Source organism: Pistacia vera, unplaced genomic scaffold (assembly GCF_008641045.1).
Source record: "Pistacia vera cultivar Batoury unplaced genomic scaffold, PisVer_v2 Contig564, whole genome shotgun sequence".
Classification (NCBI taxonomy): domain Eukaryota; kingdom Viridiplantae; phylum Streptophyta; class Magnoliopsida; order Sapindales; family Anacardiaceae; genus Pistacia; species Pistacia vera.
Window position 1 is genome coordinate 168,005 of NW_022196406.1, and position 14,037 is coordinate 182,041.

Consider the following 14,037-nt stretch of genomic DNA (forward strand, 5'->3'; position numbering starts at 1 on the left):
AAAACGTATTATTGATAATGCATCGTATTAAATCCGTATATATCCGTATCATATTTTTTCTATATCTGAATTTTATGATCAAATTTTTATAAATATATTTTTTATCATTTATCGTATCATACTCATCAAATTCTTATACTCTTTTTTATCGTATCCATATTTACTAACTAGCGCTGAGAGTAACTTGCAGTGAAATAACACCTTATCACTTGACGGTAGGAGGAACCAACATTATAATTAACAAAAAGATTTGGTATCATTGTTTGAAATTTTAGTACTAATGTTTGAAATAGAAAGTCGACTCTACTGCCGAAACAAAAAGAGAACTTTGAATCAGACCACTTTATGCATAAAACAAAAACAAAACTTTGACTAGAAACTCTGCTACCGTAAGAAAAACAAAACTTTGAATCAGACCACTTTATGCATAAAAACAAAATAAGAAACATGATAAGTCTTCCTTGTAAAATGTGACCTCAAGTGGAAGAAATAAAATATTCCTCAAGCGGTGGCCTTGATCTGCATCTAACGTAAAGACAAAATGTGAAAGCCAGAAACTACAGAACAGGTGCAAAAGAAATGATAGGGCAGAAATAAAAAATAATATTAGCAATTAATAAATATTAACACTCTAAATTAAATAAATAATTATAGACGTGGCACACGCTAGAGTGATGTAATTGATTTGTGGGCTGCAAAAATAAGTTAAAAAAGTGACACATAATATTGAAGTGGTGGCATAAATTGATGTGCATCATAAAAGAATATTAAAATGCATGCTCAAATCTAATATGTGTAATAGTATAAGCAGATACAACCTTTGCACTAACTGTTCGTTTCATATGTTAACGGAAAGAGTAATGTTATGTGCATTAATTAATTTGTACTAATCCAAGTATTAACATTATAAATTTAAAATTCTTAAAAAAAAATTCAAATTTTTATTGTTAATAGTTGAATTAATACAAATTGATTAATACACATAATATTATTCCATATAAATATATAAAGACTAGAGATATATACCCGAACCTTTTATTTGGGCTTTAATTGATGATACTTTCAGTTGATACTTGATACAAAGACATAATTCACTAAGAATCTGCTTGTATACTTTTTGGACTGTATTGTTTACTTTAACTTTCACAACTGATTTCAACAAAATATCCTAGTGTAATTGATCAGAGGTTTTAAAACTTGTACCTACACATTAGCACACTAATGCTTTTGATAATTGTAATTGATATATACCTTTCTTCTTCTTTTTTTATTTTTTTTATTTTTTATTTTTAAGTATTTATGATAATGGCACGTATGATTTATATATAAGAAGTTATATATATACTTTCTTTGTGTAATATGAATTTTAGATCTATATGTGGGACTCCGCAAACAAGTGTTCTTTCCAAAGTTGGTTCCTGTAAATAAGGCAAATTTCAAATGCTACTGGTGCAATAAAAATCATGGGTTAAAAATACATTCTATTTGTTATAAATAAATGGAAAATTGTGGGTACGTTTAATTTATTATTTTGGATAGGATTTTTGGAATAATATTAAATAGTTGGATAGGGGAGTATTACGAAGTAAAATTTAAAAATTTATAAAAAAAACCCTAAGTTTGCTAATTTAATTAAATGCTCTAATATATAAAATGACAAAAACACCCCCATCACTTGCAGTGCCAAATTCTGGCCACCACCGTCGGAATCTAGCCGAAAAATCGCGTTACGACACAGACCGGTCAGATCTGTGTCGTAATGCGTTCTTATGGCCTTTTCCGGTCAGATCCACCACGGATCTGACTGGAAGAGGCCAGATCTACGATGGCTGGGAAAGGCCAAAACGACGGCCATCTTTGGCCGTGAACGACGGCCAAAGATATGGCCGTCGTTTTCGGTCAACGATGGCTAAGATTTGGCCGTCGTTGACCTCAACGACAGCCATTTCATTGGTCATCGTTCACGGCCAGATCCGCGATGTATCTGGCCGGAAAAAGCCACATCGGTGAACTTTCGGCCATTTATGGTCAGAAGGTAGGCCGTTGTACAAATTCCGGCTGCCATCGACGGTGGTTGCCAGAATCTGGTAAGTATGGGTCGCGGGGGTATTTTTGATAATTTTTAAACTTTTTTTCAGAGTGTATTTGATAAAATTAATAACTTTATGGGGTCTAAAAGTAATTAAAAGAAATAGGGTAATATTTCTAGAATAATGTATTAAATATTATTTGGAGAATAGGATTGGGAATAGGGATAAAAATAATAAGCCAAACATGCCCACAGTTGTTCAAGGATTGCTTGACGGAAGAGCTTCCGTCCCAGAACAAATAAGCAGCCTGATTAGAGGAAGGTGGGGGCCTTTTGGGGGCTGTTAGGTTGGAGGGAGTGGAGTCGGTGGCCTTTGATAGGATGAAAATTGGCTTGAAGGGCTCGTTGGGGAAGGCGGAGAGGGGTTGTTTTGGCTGCAGGCGATGAGTGATTTAGTTTATTTTGATAGGTTTTTGCTTTGTTTTCTTTTTTCTTTTTGGTTTCTTGGTTGTTTTTTTTTTTTTCTCTTTTTGGTTTCTTGGTTTAGTATTATTAATCTGCCCGGCTAGATGCTGGGCCATATTAGTCCCTGGCGTTTGGCTGCCAGCGATGAATTTTTTTTCTTTACTTTTTTAACTCACAACTGCGGTGGTTGGGGTAGTTGCGGCATTTGGTTGCCGGATCGGCTGAATTGAATGTATGCAAAAGAGAAAGATTAGGGCTTTAAGTTGATATGTTTTTTGTTGATATATAATAATATAAATATATGACAGGTAAATAGACATAAATACCCTTATGCCGTTAGAGTTAACGTTGAAACTTTAAAAAAAAAAAAAAAATTGGTGCAAATTTGATGGTTTTTGAAAGTGAGGGTATCAGTTGTACTTAGGCTAAATGTTGGGTTGGAAATGATTCGGCCAATCTGTACTTATTAAAAAGAGTTAATACCACGAACTTTTTTCGAAAATATAGACCCTATAATTATGAAAAATAATATTTACCTCCCCTAAAATCTCACAAAAATACACTTACCCACTTGGAGTTTATTTCTTGATATACAACGAGTCATTCACCTTTTTAACACATGCAATGTGTATTGAATAACTATGGGTGCGTTTGGTTTATTATTTTGGATAGAATTTTAGGGATAGTATTGGATAGTTGGATAGGGGAGTATTACAAGATAAAATTTAAAAATTTATGAAAAAACCCCCAAGGTTTGCTAATTTAATAAATACCTCAATATATTAAAATATTATAAAATGACAAAAACACCCCTATCACCCGCAGTGCCAGATTCCGGCCACTACCGCCAGAATCTGGCCGAAAAATTGGATAACCACTTATACCGGTCAGATCTGTCGGGTATTCGATCGATATGGCCTTTTCCGGTCATATCCACCACAGATCTGGCCGGAAAAGGCCGGATGTGGCCTTCGACTGTCAACGACGGCCACTTCTTTCGTCAACGGTGGATCTGGCTGGAAAAGGCCAGATCTGGCCATTACCGACCACTTCCGGTGGTTGTGTGACTATTGTGACAAATTCCGGCTACCACCGGTGGTGGTTGCCGGAATCTGGCAAGTATTGGTTGGTGGGGGTGTTTTTTTTAACTTTTTTCTGGAGGGTATTTATGAAATTAATAAACTTATGGGTCTAAAAGTAATTAAAAAATAGACTAATATTTTGGGAATAACGTACCAAACAACATTTGAAGAATAGGATTGGGAATATGGATAAAAACAATAAGCCAAACATACCCTATGTGTTTGTTTTATTATTTTGAGTAGTATTTTTGAAATATTATTGGTAAGTAGAGTCGGATGATTATTACGAGGTAGAATTTAAAAATTAACACAAAAACCCCTAGGTTTACTACTTTAACTAAACACCCTAAGATATAAAAATTTTGTACACGGCCAGAATCTGGCGTTACAGCGCACAACAGGCTGGATCTGGCCAATCATTGGCTAATCTGGTGGCTCTAGCCGAAAAGGCCAGATCTAGCTAGATCTAGTCGTCAGTGACAGTCAAATATATGATCATTGTCGGTCAACGATGACCAACTCTTGGCAGTCGTTGATGTCTAAATCTGGCCTTTTTTGGCCAGTATATCTGGCCAAAAAAGGCCAGATCGATGCATTACCGGCCAATTCCAACGGATAGTGCACCATTGTGACAAATTTCGGTCACTACCAAGGTGGTTTCCAGAATCTAGCAACTATGGGCGGATATGAGTGTTTTTGTTAATTTATAAAAAAACTATTGGGGGTGTTTCTGTCAATTAACAAACTTAAAGGGTTTAAAAAGTTTCTTAATTTAGGATATGACTTTGAAAATAAGGAAATAAACGCGTATTTGTATTTAGAATAAGGATAGGATAGTAGTGAAATAATTAAACAAACGCAGCCGTGCCAAATTTCTTGCATGCTAAACACTTAAAAAAATAAAATAAAAACTACAAATTTTAAAATTAATTATAAAAAAAAGAAAGTGGAAATTGTTTTAAATTGAAAGAAGCAAAAGCATGTAAAAAGTTTTAAGAAAGAAAACGAAAAATTCACAGGTTCCACAAATTACTTGATATATATATATATGGGGTTTTACTAATTTCACATGTTTTAGACAGTTATTCAAATTTTTTGCTGTCAACTTAAAATTTTATAATTTTTGAGGTTTTTTCTTAATTTGTAGAAGTTTGTTTTTAAGGTTTATTTGGCCATTACTTTAGTCAAATATGGTCCACAATTGAAGTCAACACCAGAAAATTATTGCGGTAAGGGGGAGTTAGTCATTTTTTGATACTAGATTGCAAGGCAGTAATACAAACTTTGTTTTGTTCTATCAAGAAAGTCAAAATTGCAAAGTATAGTATTCTACATGGATGTGGTGCGTCTACACTTTTTTGTTAGGATAAACATATGTAACACATGGATATCTTGGTTAATTGGTGACTAATTATATTAATGTGACACCAAAATAATCGACTTCGACCAATCTATGTGCTTATTATCAAATTTTCATAGGATGACCTTTTTACTATGAGTAATACTAGCTTTACAAAGAGGTATACAAAGAGTTATACAAAAAGTCAAATTTAACCCTTGAAAGAAGGGAAAAAAAGAGAAAAAAAGAGACAATCATGAATTTTAAGGATTGGATTTGACTCTTTGTATAGCTCTTTGTAAGGCTAGTATTACTCTTTTATTATTCTCACCCTCAACCCTTATTAACTTTGCCCTACAATCGTAATAATAGCCATTGCAAGAAATAGAAGCCCCACGACAATGTTGAGACTAAATCTTGCCTTGCAATGTCAGCAAAGGCTAAATTTGGCCTCACAACATTACAGAGGTTGGATTCAGTGTCACATCCCAAGTCGTATAGTGAATGAACCTGAAACTCGGGTTTATAATGCTTGGGTCCGTGTAACTAAGTAAACGCGTTTTAAGTAGAAGACGTTTGTATAAAACCTAAAAACAAACACATGTAGATCTAAATCCAAAACAAAAACAAAACGAGAGTTAGGGTCACATTTTGGTTTCAATTGTCTATCAATTCTATTTCTTTTAAAGTTACAATTACATCTTTATAAATGGTTATCTTATAAATTAACTATTTTTATTTTTTGTAGCTTTAGTCCATTTTTCAAAATTAACTCTTAAATAATAATAACGCAAGAGAGTATTTGTATCAAAGCTAATTTACTCTGGAAATCACGCCATAAAGATCAAAGTACACGAAAATTTGTTAACAAACTGGCACTTAAACTTTGAAATAATAAATAAATATATGTAACACAGAGATAAGAAAGCAATGCCTCTCCTTTTCTTTTAAAAGAAAGATGATAAAAAATACAGTCTTAATGTTATGGCCTCTTCTTCAATTGATCTCTTGAAAAAATCTCAAAGAGATCAAGATATAACTATGATCTAAATATTCGTCAAGTTAAGTAAATATCTCTATAATTAAAGAATATATAGACACAATCTTTTAATTAAGCTAGAAGATTTCTTGTTTAGCTTAATTGTACTAACGAAAATACATATGTATGTTGAGAATAACTCAAGTCTTTGTTTAATTACTCTATAAATATATAAGAAAAACTTATACTGATTTGGTGAGACATTCAATAAAACCGTCTCATGTATTTTTATATTTCTCTATCTATTCTATTGGATTTCTTGAAACTCCTTCAAGCACCATACAATGCTCTAATTCATTTAACACCATTATCGTTCAAACTCTTTACAAGATCGAAAGGCATTATTGGGAACATAATAGACTCATTATTCGACGAATGTGCAAGCCCTAAAATATGACTAAGCTCATGCAACGCGATACTTTTCCATATCAACACTATTTTTAACTAAACCCATAACCCAATATTGTTGATCAACATCAAAATGAAGCCGCCCATCCAGCGGGGGAAACGCATTAGCCAAAATGTTCGTCGAACTAAGACTCGCGCCATCGAAAGGCCTCCCAAGTCCCATCCCCATGATCGCCTTGTTCAAAACTAATCTTGATATCAACCTTACCATAATCCCATTGTTGGATAGTTTCAGTAATAGGGTTTATAGCCTCGACCGATGTTCGAGGCTTGAACGTGTAGTAGAGGGTTCGTTTGTTACTTAGCGAAACGTTAGCTTTTACCATAGGACTTGTATATCAACTGAAAATTATCGTAATAAGATCCTCCATATTTCATGCTTGTTTTGCCATCGCCAAAATCCAACACACCGCAACAAGGCATCACCATTGTTGATAATGTTTTCTCATCTAAGGTTCCCGAGGGTTTCAGATTATGATTGATTCTTACGCTTTGACGATGGAGCGTAAGTTATCATCAAAATAATCATCAACCTCACAATTCTCATTATTTTGAATTGACTGATCATTAAAATAACCAAGTTTTTGAAGGCAGATTTTGATCAGTTATTGAATTTTCTTTCCCTTGTCACTTTTTTGAAGCCCTTGAAGCTGCATGAAATACTGAGATGGTGACGATTTTGTGTCGGTTATTTCAGTGGGAATTGCGTACAATGAGAGGCATTGGAGGAAGAAGGAAATTATGAATGCAAAAGGAGAAAATATTTTGAGTGTGAATATTATAAATGTAATATTATTCATATTACTACAACTGCATTCCAATTTAATAAATTTATGAAAAAGCATTACAAATAAAAACAAAATACACAAAAGGGATTTTTAGTGTAAAATCTAAAATACGTTCAAGTACTCCACTTGTCCTATTTTAGAATATGCTCCCACATATCGAAATTGGTTTATATGACTATTTATTAAATACATTTTGGTTTTTGAGGTTTGGCCTAAACAAGAAAAGGTTCACTAGAATCTGATAGTAACACTTAGGTCCTTGCAAGGTAGCAGGACTTAAAAATTTTGATGTAAAGTTTAAAACACCCTGAACATTTTCTTATATAAATAAAATTAAAAATTAATAGAACCATCAAATAATAGTAATAATAAACGGCTGCTAATTGGGAATTCTGGTAAAAATTTAGAGCAATTCCATTAATTATAAGAAAATAAAAATTAACAGAACAAAGATATTTTAGACATTTAAAAAAAACTTCAAAAAGCTAACATCTGACAAAGTTGGGCTACTATCAGATTCTACAGGACATAGCCTAAAGGGATTAATATAATAGGCTGCGTTTGGATGAATATTTTCATTAGGGGTGAAAAAATCCGGTTAACCGAACCGATTAACCGGAATCTTGAACCGAACCGGTTTTTAGTTTAAAAAATAAACTGAACCGAAACTGGTCCGATTTCGGTTATTAACCAGTTATAAACCGAACCGAAAATTCGGTTTGGTTAACCAGTTTTTAAACTGGTTAATAAAATTAATGATGGGCTGCTTTTTCGGCCCAATTCACACACTCCACTTATGGCCCATAAGTTATGGGCTGCCTTTTTGGCCCAATTTGCACACTCCACTTTGCACTTTTTTTTTTTTCCAGGCTTTTATTTTTTTTTAACATGACTTAAAGTTATAAACTTGTATCTACTGTAAATTCAATTACGTTAATAAACTTATATCTATTGTAATTGAATTTGAATTCATATAATTTGAATGTACATCAAAATCAAATATTAATAATTTAAAATTACAAATCAAAGATTGCAAAAACAAAGATATGATACAAACTCAATTACAAACTAAAAAATATACAAACTAAAAAATATACAAACTATACAAACAAAGAAATAGTCCCCTGTTGCCAACTTAGTTTCCACAAAATCCACAAAATCAAACATAATAAACACATTTCCACATCCTAAAATTACAAATCAAACACATGAAATGAATAAAATAAGAAACATATATCCACAAAATCCAAATCAAACACATGATTAAAACTAGCAAACACATTTCCACAAAACAAACATAATAAACACATTTCCACAAAACAAACTTAAGTACTAACAAGCACATTTCCAAATCAAATAAATGAAATGCAAACTTAAAAGATATACGAACAAAGTTCACAAAGACAAATATAATATAACAAACCATAAAAAAGATTTCAAAAGAGGCCTCCAAGCAGCAATAACTGTCAACTGCAAGCACATTCCAATCCATTGTCAAAGTCAACTGTCAAAACAAAAAAGTTCCACAACTTGTTAGATAGCTTCATTTTAAATTTCTTTCTTTTTATAGTTGTCCAATCAAATCTAGAAATTAGTAAATAAAAGAACAAATGAAACTAAAAAAATCATAGATTATACCTCGTTATTGGAAATTTGAATTCCCTTCAATCAATTAGTCGAGAACGAGTACTTTCTCTAACACCAAAGGCCTCTTATTAGTTATTACACAAAAGACCAGAAATTAAAGAGTTTTGGCACCTGAGCCGTCCCTGATACAAGCATTGCCATCCTGAGTAATATGGTTACTGTCTCTAAAATCATAATTATTTTGATTACTGAGTAATATTAAAAAAAAACACATATGTCAATGAGTAGGTAGAGAAAGTAAACTGTTATGATTGCGACTTGCTCAAAAGATTAGGTATTTGTGCAAAGCCCAGAGAAGCACTTTAACTTAGAACTCATCAAAAGCTACTAATTATCCACAGATAGGCACTTCTCAAATATATAATACCTCTAAAAGCATAAAAAGTAGAATCTGGAAACAGATGAATGGGATTTTCATATTATTGTCAAAGATATACATTATCATTCCAACACTCATATAGACATAAAAAGATAGCTCCAATCATCAAACATTGCTAAATGCCTTAAAATTGAGTTTTTTCTTTAAAAAAAATTATCACTGCCTCATCCTTGGTTAGAACAAAAATAACATTGACGATGATGAATTAAATGGAAATATAAATAGGGGGGCTGCAATTTTGGGGGGAGAACAACTAACTACTTAGAAGATAAAAAAGTTATCAGCCTGCTCACCTGGTTAGAACAAAACTAACATTGACGATGATGAATTAAATGGAAATATAAATAGGGGGGGCTGCAAATTTGGGGAGAAACAACTAACTTAAAGAAGATAAAGATTGACATAAATAAAATAGACATGATAGGAAGTAATAATAACACAAGAGGTATCAATCAACCTCAAACAAAGATAAATTAACTAGAGACTGCTTGATTAGATGTCCAATTATTGAAGAAAATAAAAGAATGAATTGAGTAAATCACATTAGTTATTACCATCACATTGTAAATTTGTAACAAGAAGAATAATAAAAAAAAATTTACAGGACATCAAATATCTAGCCGTGGGCGAGGGTCACCAACAATACAAAGAAAAAAAGCCAAAGAGATGAGGTCACCCACCGGAAACAGATGATGACGTGGAGACTTGGTGAAGGAAGAAGAATGGTGACCGCGACTTGTGACTGCCGACCGTTAAGCAACAGATCTGAGAACTGAGAGTGAGAGACTCCGGCGTGACCGCGTGACTCCGACGTGAGAACTGACAAGGAGACAGAGACTCTGAGAGTGTGAGACAGAGACTGACGGTTATTGAGGTATGGGTGAGTGTCTGAGTACTGACGCCGGCGCAAGTGCGTCTGAGATCTGAGTATTGCCGTACTGGAGCAGTGGAGCTGCGTCTGCCGAGCTGGAGAATGGAGACTGGAGTAGACTGAGTAGTGAAGACTGATGAAGACTGAAGGTGTGAAGTGAGTGTCTGAGACTGAGTGAGACCGTGAGAGTTGAGACTGTGAGAGTGTTAGATGGTGTTAGGGTTTGGAATTGCAAATGCAAATGCAAAATAAAAACGTAAAAATTAAAATGCAATAATTTTTTTAAAATTTCGGTATAAAACTGGTTCGGGTAACCGGTTTTCTTTTTTTCAAAAATCGAAACCGAACCGAATATCCGGTTTTTTAATATCCGAACGAAACCCAAAAAAAACCAAATTTTTGGTTCGGTTCGGTCTGGTTTCTCGGTTTGGTTCGGTTTTTGGGTTTTTTTTCCACCCTTAATTTTCATCCATATTGAGTAGATTTTGAGAATAGTGTTTGGTTTAATGTTTAGACAAAGGATTTTCAAACTATTCCAACACTTTTCTGACTGAGTCTTTGAATTTTTTTTTTTTTTTTTTGCAGCCTTCCCCTTTTTCACGTGTTCTCTTGACAGATTATGACATGTTTGAATTTTTTTTTTTTTTTTAGTTGTTTAGAATATATGTGTAAGAATGATTGAAGGGTTGGTAATGAGTACTTTTGTATATGATGTTTAAATAGTTGGATTAGTACTTGAAATTAATATGGGTTTTTGTTTCTTAATATCTATAGGTGACAAAATTACCAATAAAATATTTAGAATTATTAAAATGTAACTTCATAAGTATATATATAATAATACATATTTTAACAAACTTCAACAAAATATTATATTAAAAACATTATAAAAAAATAATTAATCAAATATTCACACAAATATCAAGGTCAAAATACTCAGCCAAACACATATCTGCATAACTTACGAATCATAACCATCCAACAATCCAATCCTATCCAAAATACTGAACCAAACGCACCCACAATAATATTAGAGTAATATTAGCCTTACAAAGGGTCATACAAATGGTCAAATCCAGCCCTTGAAATCAGATTATCTCTTTCTCTCTTTCTTTTTCCCTTCTTTCAAAGGCTAGGTTTAACTCTTTGTATGACTCTTGTATGCCTCTTTGTAAGGCTAGTATTACTCATTTCTCTATTATAAGTACTAGGAATAGTGATGGTTTTTTTGTTTAAATTTTAAGGCATGACTCTGATTATTGAAATTTATTGTGATTAATTTCAATTTATCATAATCATAGTAATAATAAACGGCTGCTAACTGGGAAATCTGGTAAAAATATAGAGAATTCCATTAATATTAAAGAAAATGAAAATAACAGATCAAAGATATTTTAGACATTTAAAAAAAACTTCAAAAGCTAACATCTGACAAGTAGGGCTACTATCAGAACAGGACATAGACTCTTTTTTTTAATTCTTGATTAATTTTCTTATGTAATTTCTCTATTATAATTTATAAGTACTAGTGAATAGTGATGGTTTTTTTTCTTTTAAATTTTTTAAGGCATGACTCTGATTATTGAAATTTATTGTGATATAATTTCAATTTTATCATAATCAAGTGGTAGATTTTCCAAAATTAGATCAATTAAATATATTCTTAATAATATCATTTATTGACCTCTCTTGAGCTTTATCTTAATTATATGCAACCCTCTTATTAACTTGAAAAATGTACAAAATTATCTAAACACTTGGCTCCGTTTGGTTCACATTTTTATGTTTTGGGAAAGCTTTTTGAAAACAGTTAAAAAAAAAGTTGATGGACGGATATTACGATGTAAAATTTACAAATTAATAAAATACCTCCTATGTTTTTTTTTTACAAAAACACCCCCATAATAAAATATTAAAAGTTAACAAAAATCCCCAACCACCCATCAAATACTGAACAACCGGCCACCACCGCCGGAGGGTGGTAAGTCACCGTATCAATGCATGACCGGCTAGATCTCGGTCGTGCGCCGATATAGCCTTTGCCGGCCAGATCCACGGTGGATCGGCCAGCAAGGACAGATCTACGGCTAGATCTGGCCATTGTGGCAGCATCTGGCCGATTTGCTTTCAACCACGGCCAAAGATACAGCCATCGTTGATGGTCAACAACGACATATGTTGGCCGTCGTTGATGTCCGGTTACAGCCAAAGATCTGGGGAAAAGGCTAGATCGGTACCCTACCGGTAAGATCCAGCCGATAGTGTGCCATCCTACTAGATTCCAGCCAACTTCCGGCAGTGGTGGCGAGAATCTAGTATAATGGGTTTAAGGGTGTTTTTTAATTTCGAAAAAAATATTTAGGGGTATTTATAAATTAACAAATTCGGGAGTTTAACAAAAGTGAATATATTGGATAATATTGTGAGTTTTGGGTATTTACTGTTTAACTTTTTTGGGAATACTATAATAGTATTCCCAAAAACCAACCAAACGGAGCCTTAATATTAATTGAAAGTGGTTTTCTAAATTTTTTTTTTTAAAAAAAAAATCTAAATTATGATCCTTGATATCTCAAATAAAAGTTTGTATCAATAGTACTAAACATACAAATTTATGTATAAATTAATAGAGATAATAAAAATCAATTAATAAATATTCAACAAATAACAATAACTTATGTTGGTAAAAACATACAAGTTTATATATATATATATATTTATTTATTTATTTATTTATTTATAGTTTTGTTGTTATTGCATTGAAAGGAGCGCTATATTTTGACTTGTATTGAGAACTTGTCATCCTGTTCCTTCATTAATTGATTGAATAATTTAATTTAAATGATATTAATTTTGATTTATAAATTTGAAGGAAACAATGCGCAGTAGCAGTGTGAAGGAATTACAGAAAGAAGAAAAAAAAAAGAAGCTCTGCAACTAAATAATACTCTCAATCTTTCATGTCAAGAGAAGAAGAAACTTCTTGACGAGGAAGAAGAAGCCTTGCATAAACAAATCACGCTCTCCAAAAATGGGTACAATCTTATCTCATCCTTTAATTAACGGGTTAACATATTTCAATTTGTGATCGTAATTCAATGGTTTAAGTTGATGAATGAACTATATGTTGAGCAGACAGATGAAATGGATACAATGAATGATCAACAGTTGAAGGAATATCTTCAAAATAGACCTCCAGAGTTAAAGACTATCAAGATCCAAACACAAACCAAGGCAAAAGGTATCAACATATAAATAAATATGAAAATCAAAATCAAAATTATTGTTTAACTTCTTAGTTATAAGAAGAAGTTTATTCACTTCACTCTTTAAAATTTGTTCGAATACTTATTTTCTTTTATTCGGTTAAAGGGGGAAGAAATTTTGAGTTATTCTTTGTATTATCATTTTGGCTTATTCCTTTTTGTAAATTTTAATTGTTTTGAAATCTCACATATTATGATGCAGGCTCAAAGAATTAAGAAGAGTAAATTCCAAGTTCTTCTAATGGGATAATGGCATCGTTTGGAAGTTTCATAAACCGGATAATAATGATTCTTCTGCCAAATTCAGATGCCCAGAAATAAATATTTTAATTTCAGATTTCTATCACTGTATTTTTCTATGTCAATATAAGAACATGTTTGTAATGTTATGACAAAGCAACTATATCTGTATTATTAATTTAGTTTTATGCATATCTAGTTTTTGTCATAATTTTGTAAGCCATATAATATTTTTTTTTTTACATTTGGGATCAAAATCCTTACCTGCATTTGATTGTTCATTTACATTATAGGATTCTGATTAGTGTTATTTTGCAAACCATGGAAAATCCACTTTTACATTCACACCATATTTTATAGGGAAATTTCAGCAATTTCGACTACGGTGAACGTTATCAGTTGTAGGAAATTACATGATCAATACGCAAACCATCGATCACGTAATTTCCAGAAACTAATATCATTATCGATCTCGTTACCATAA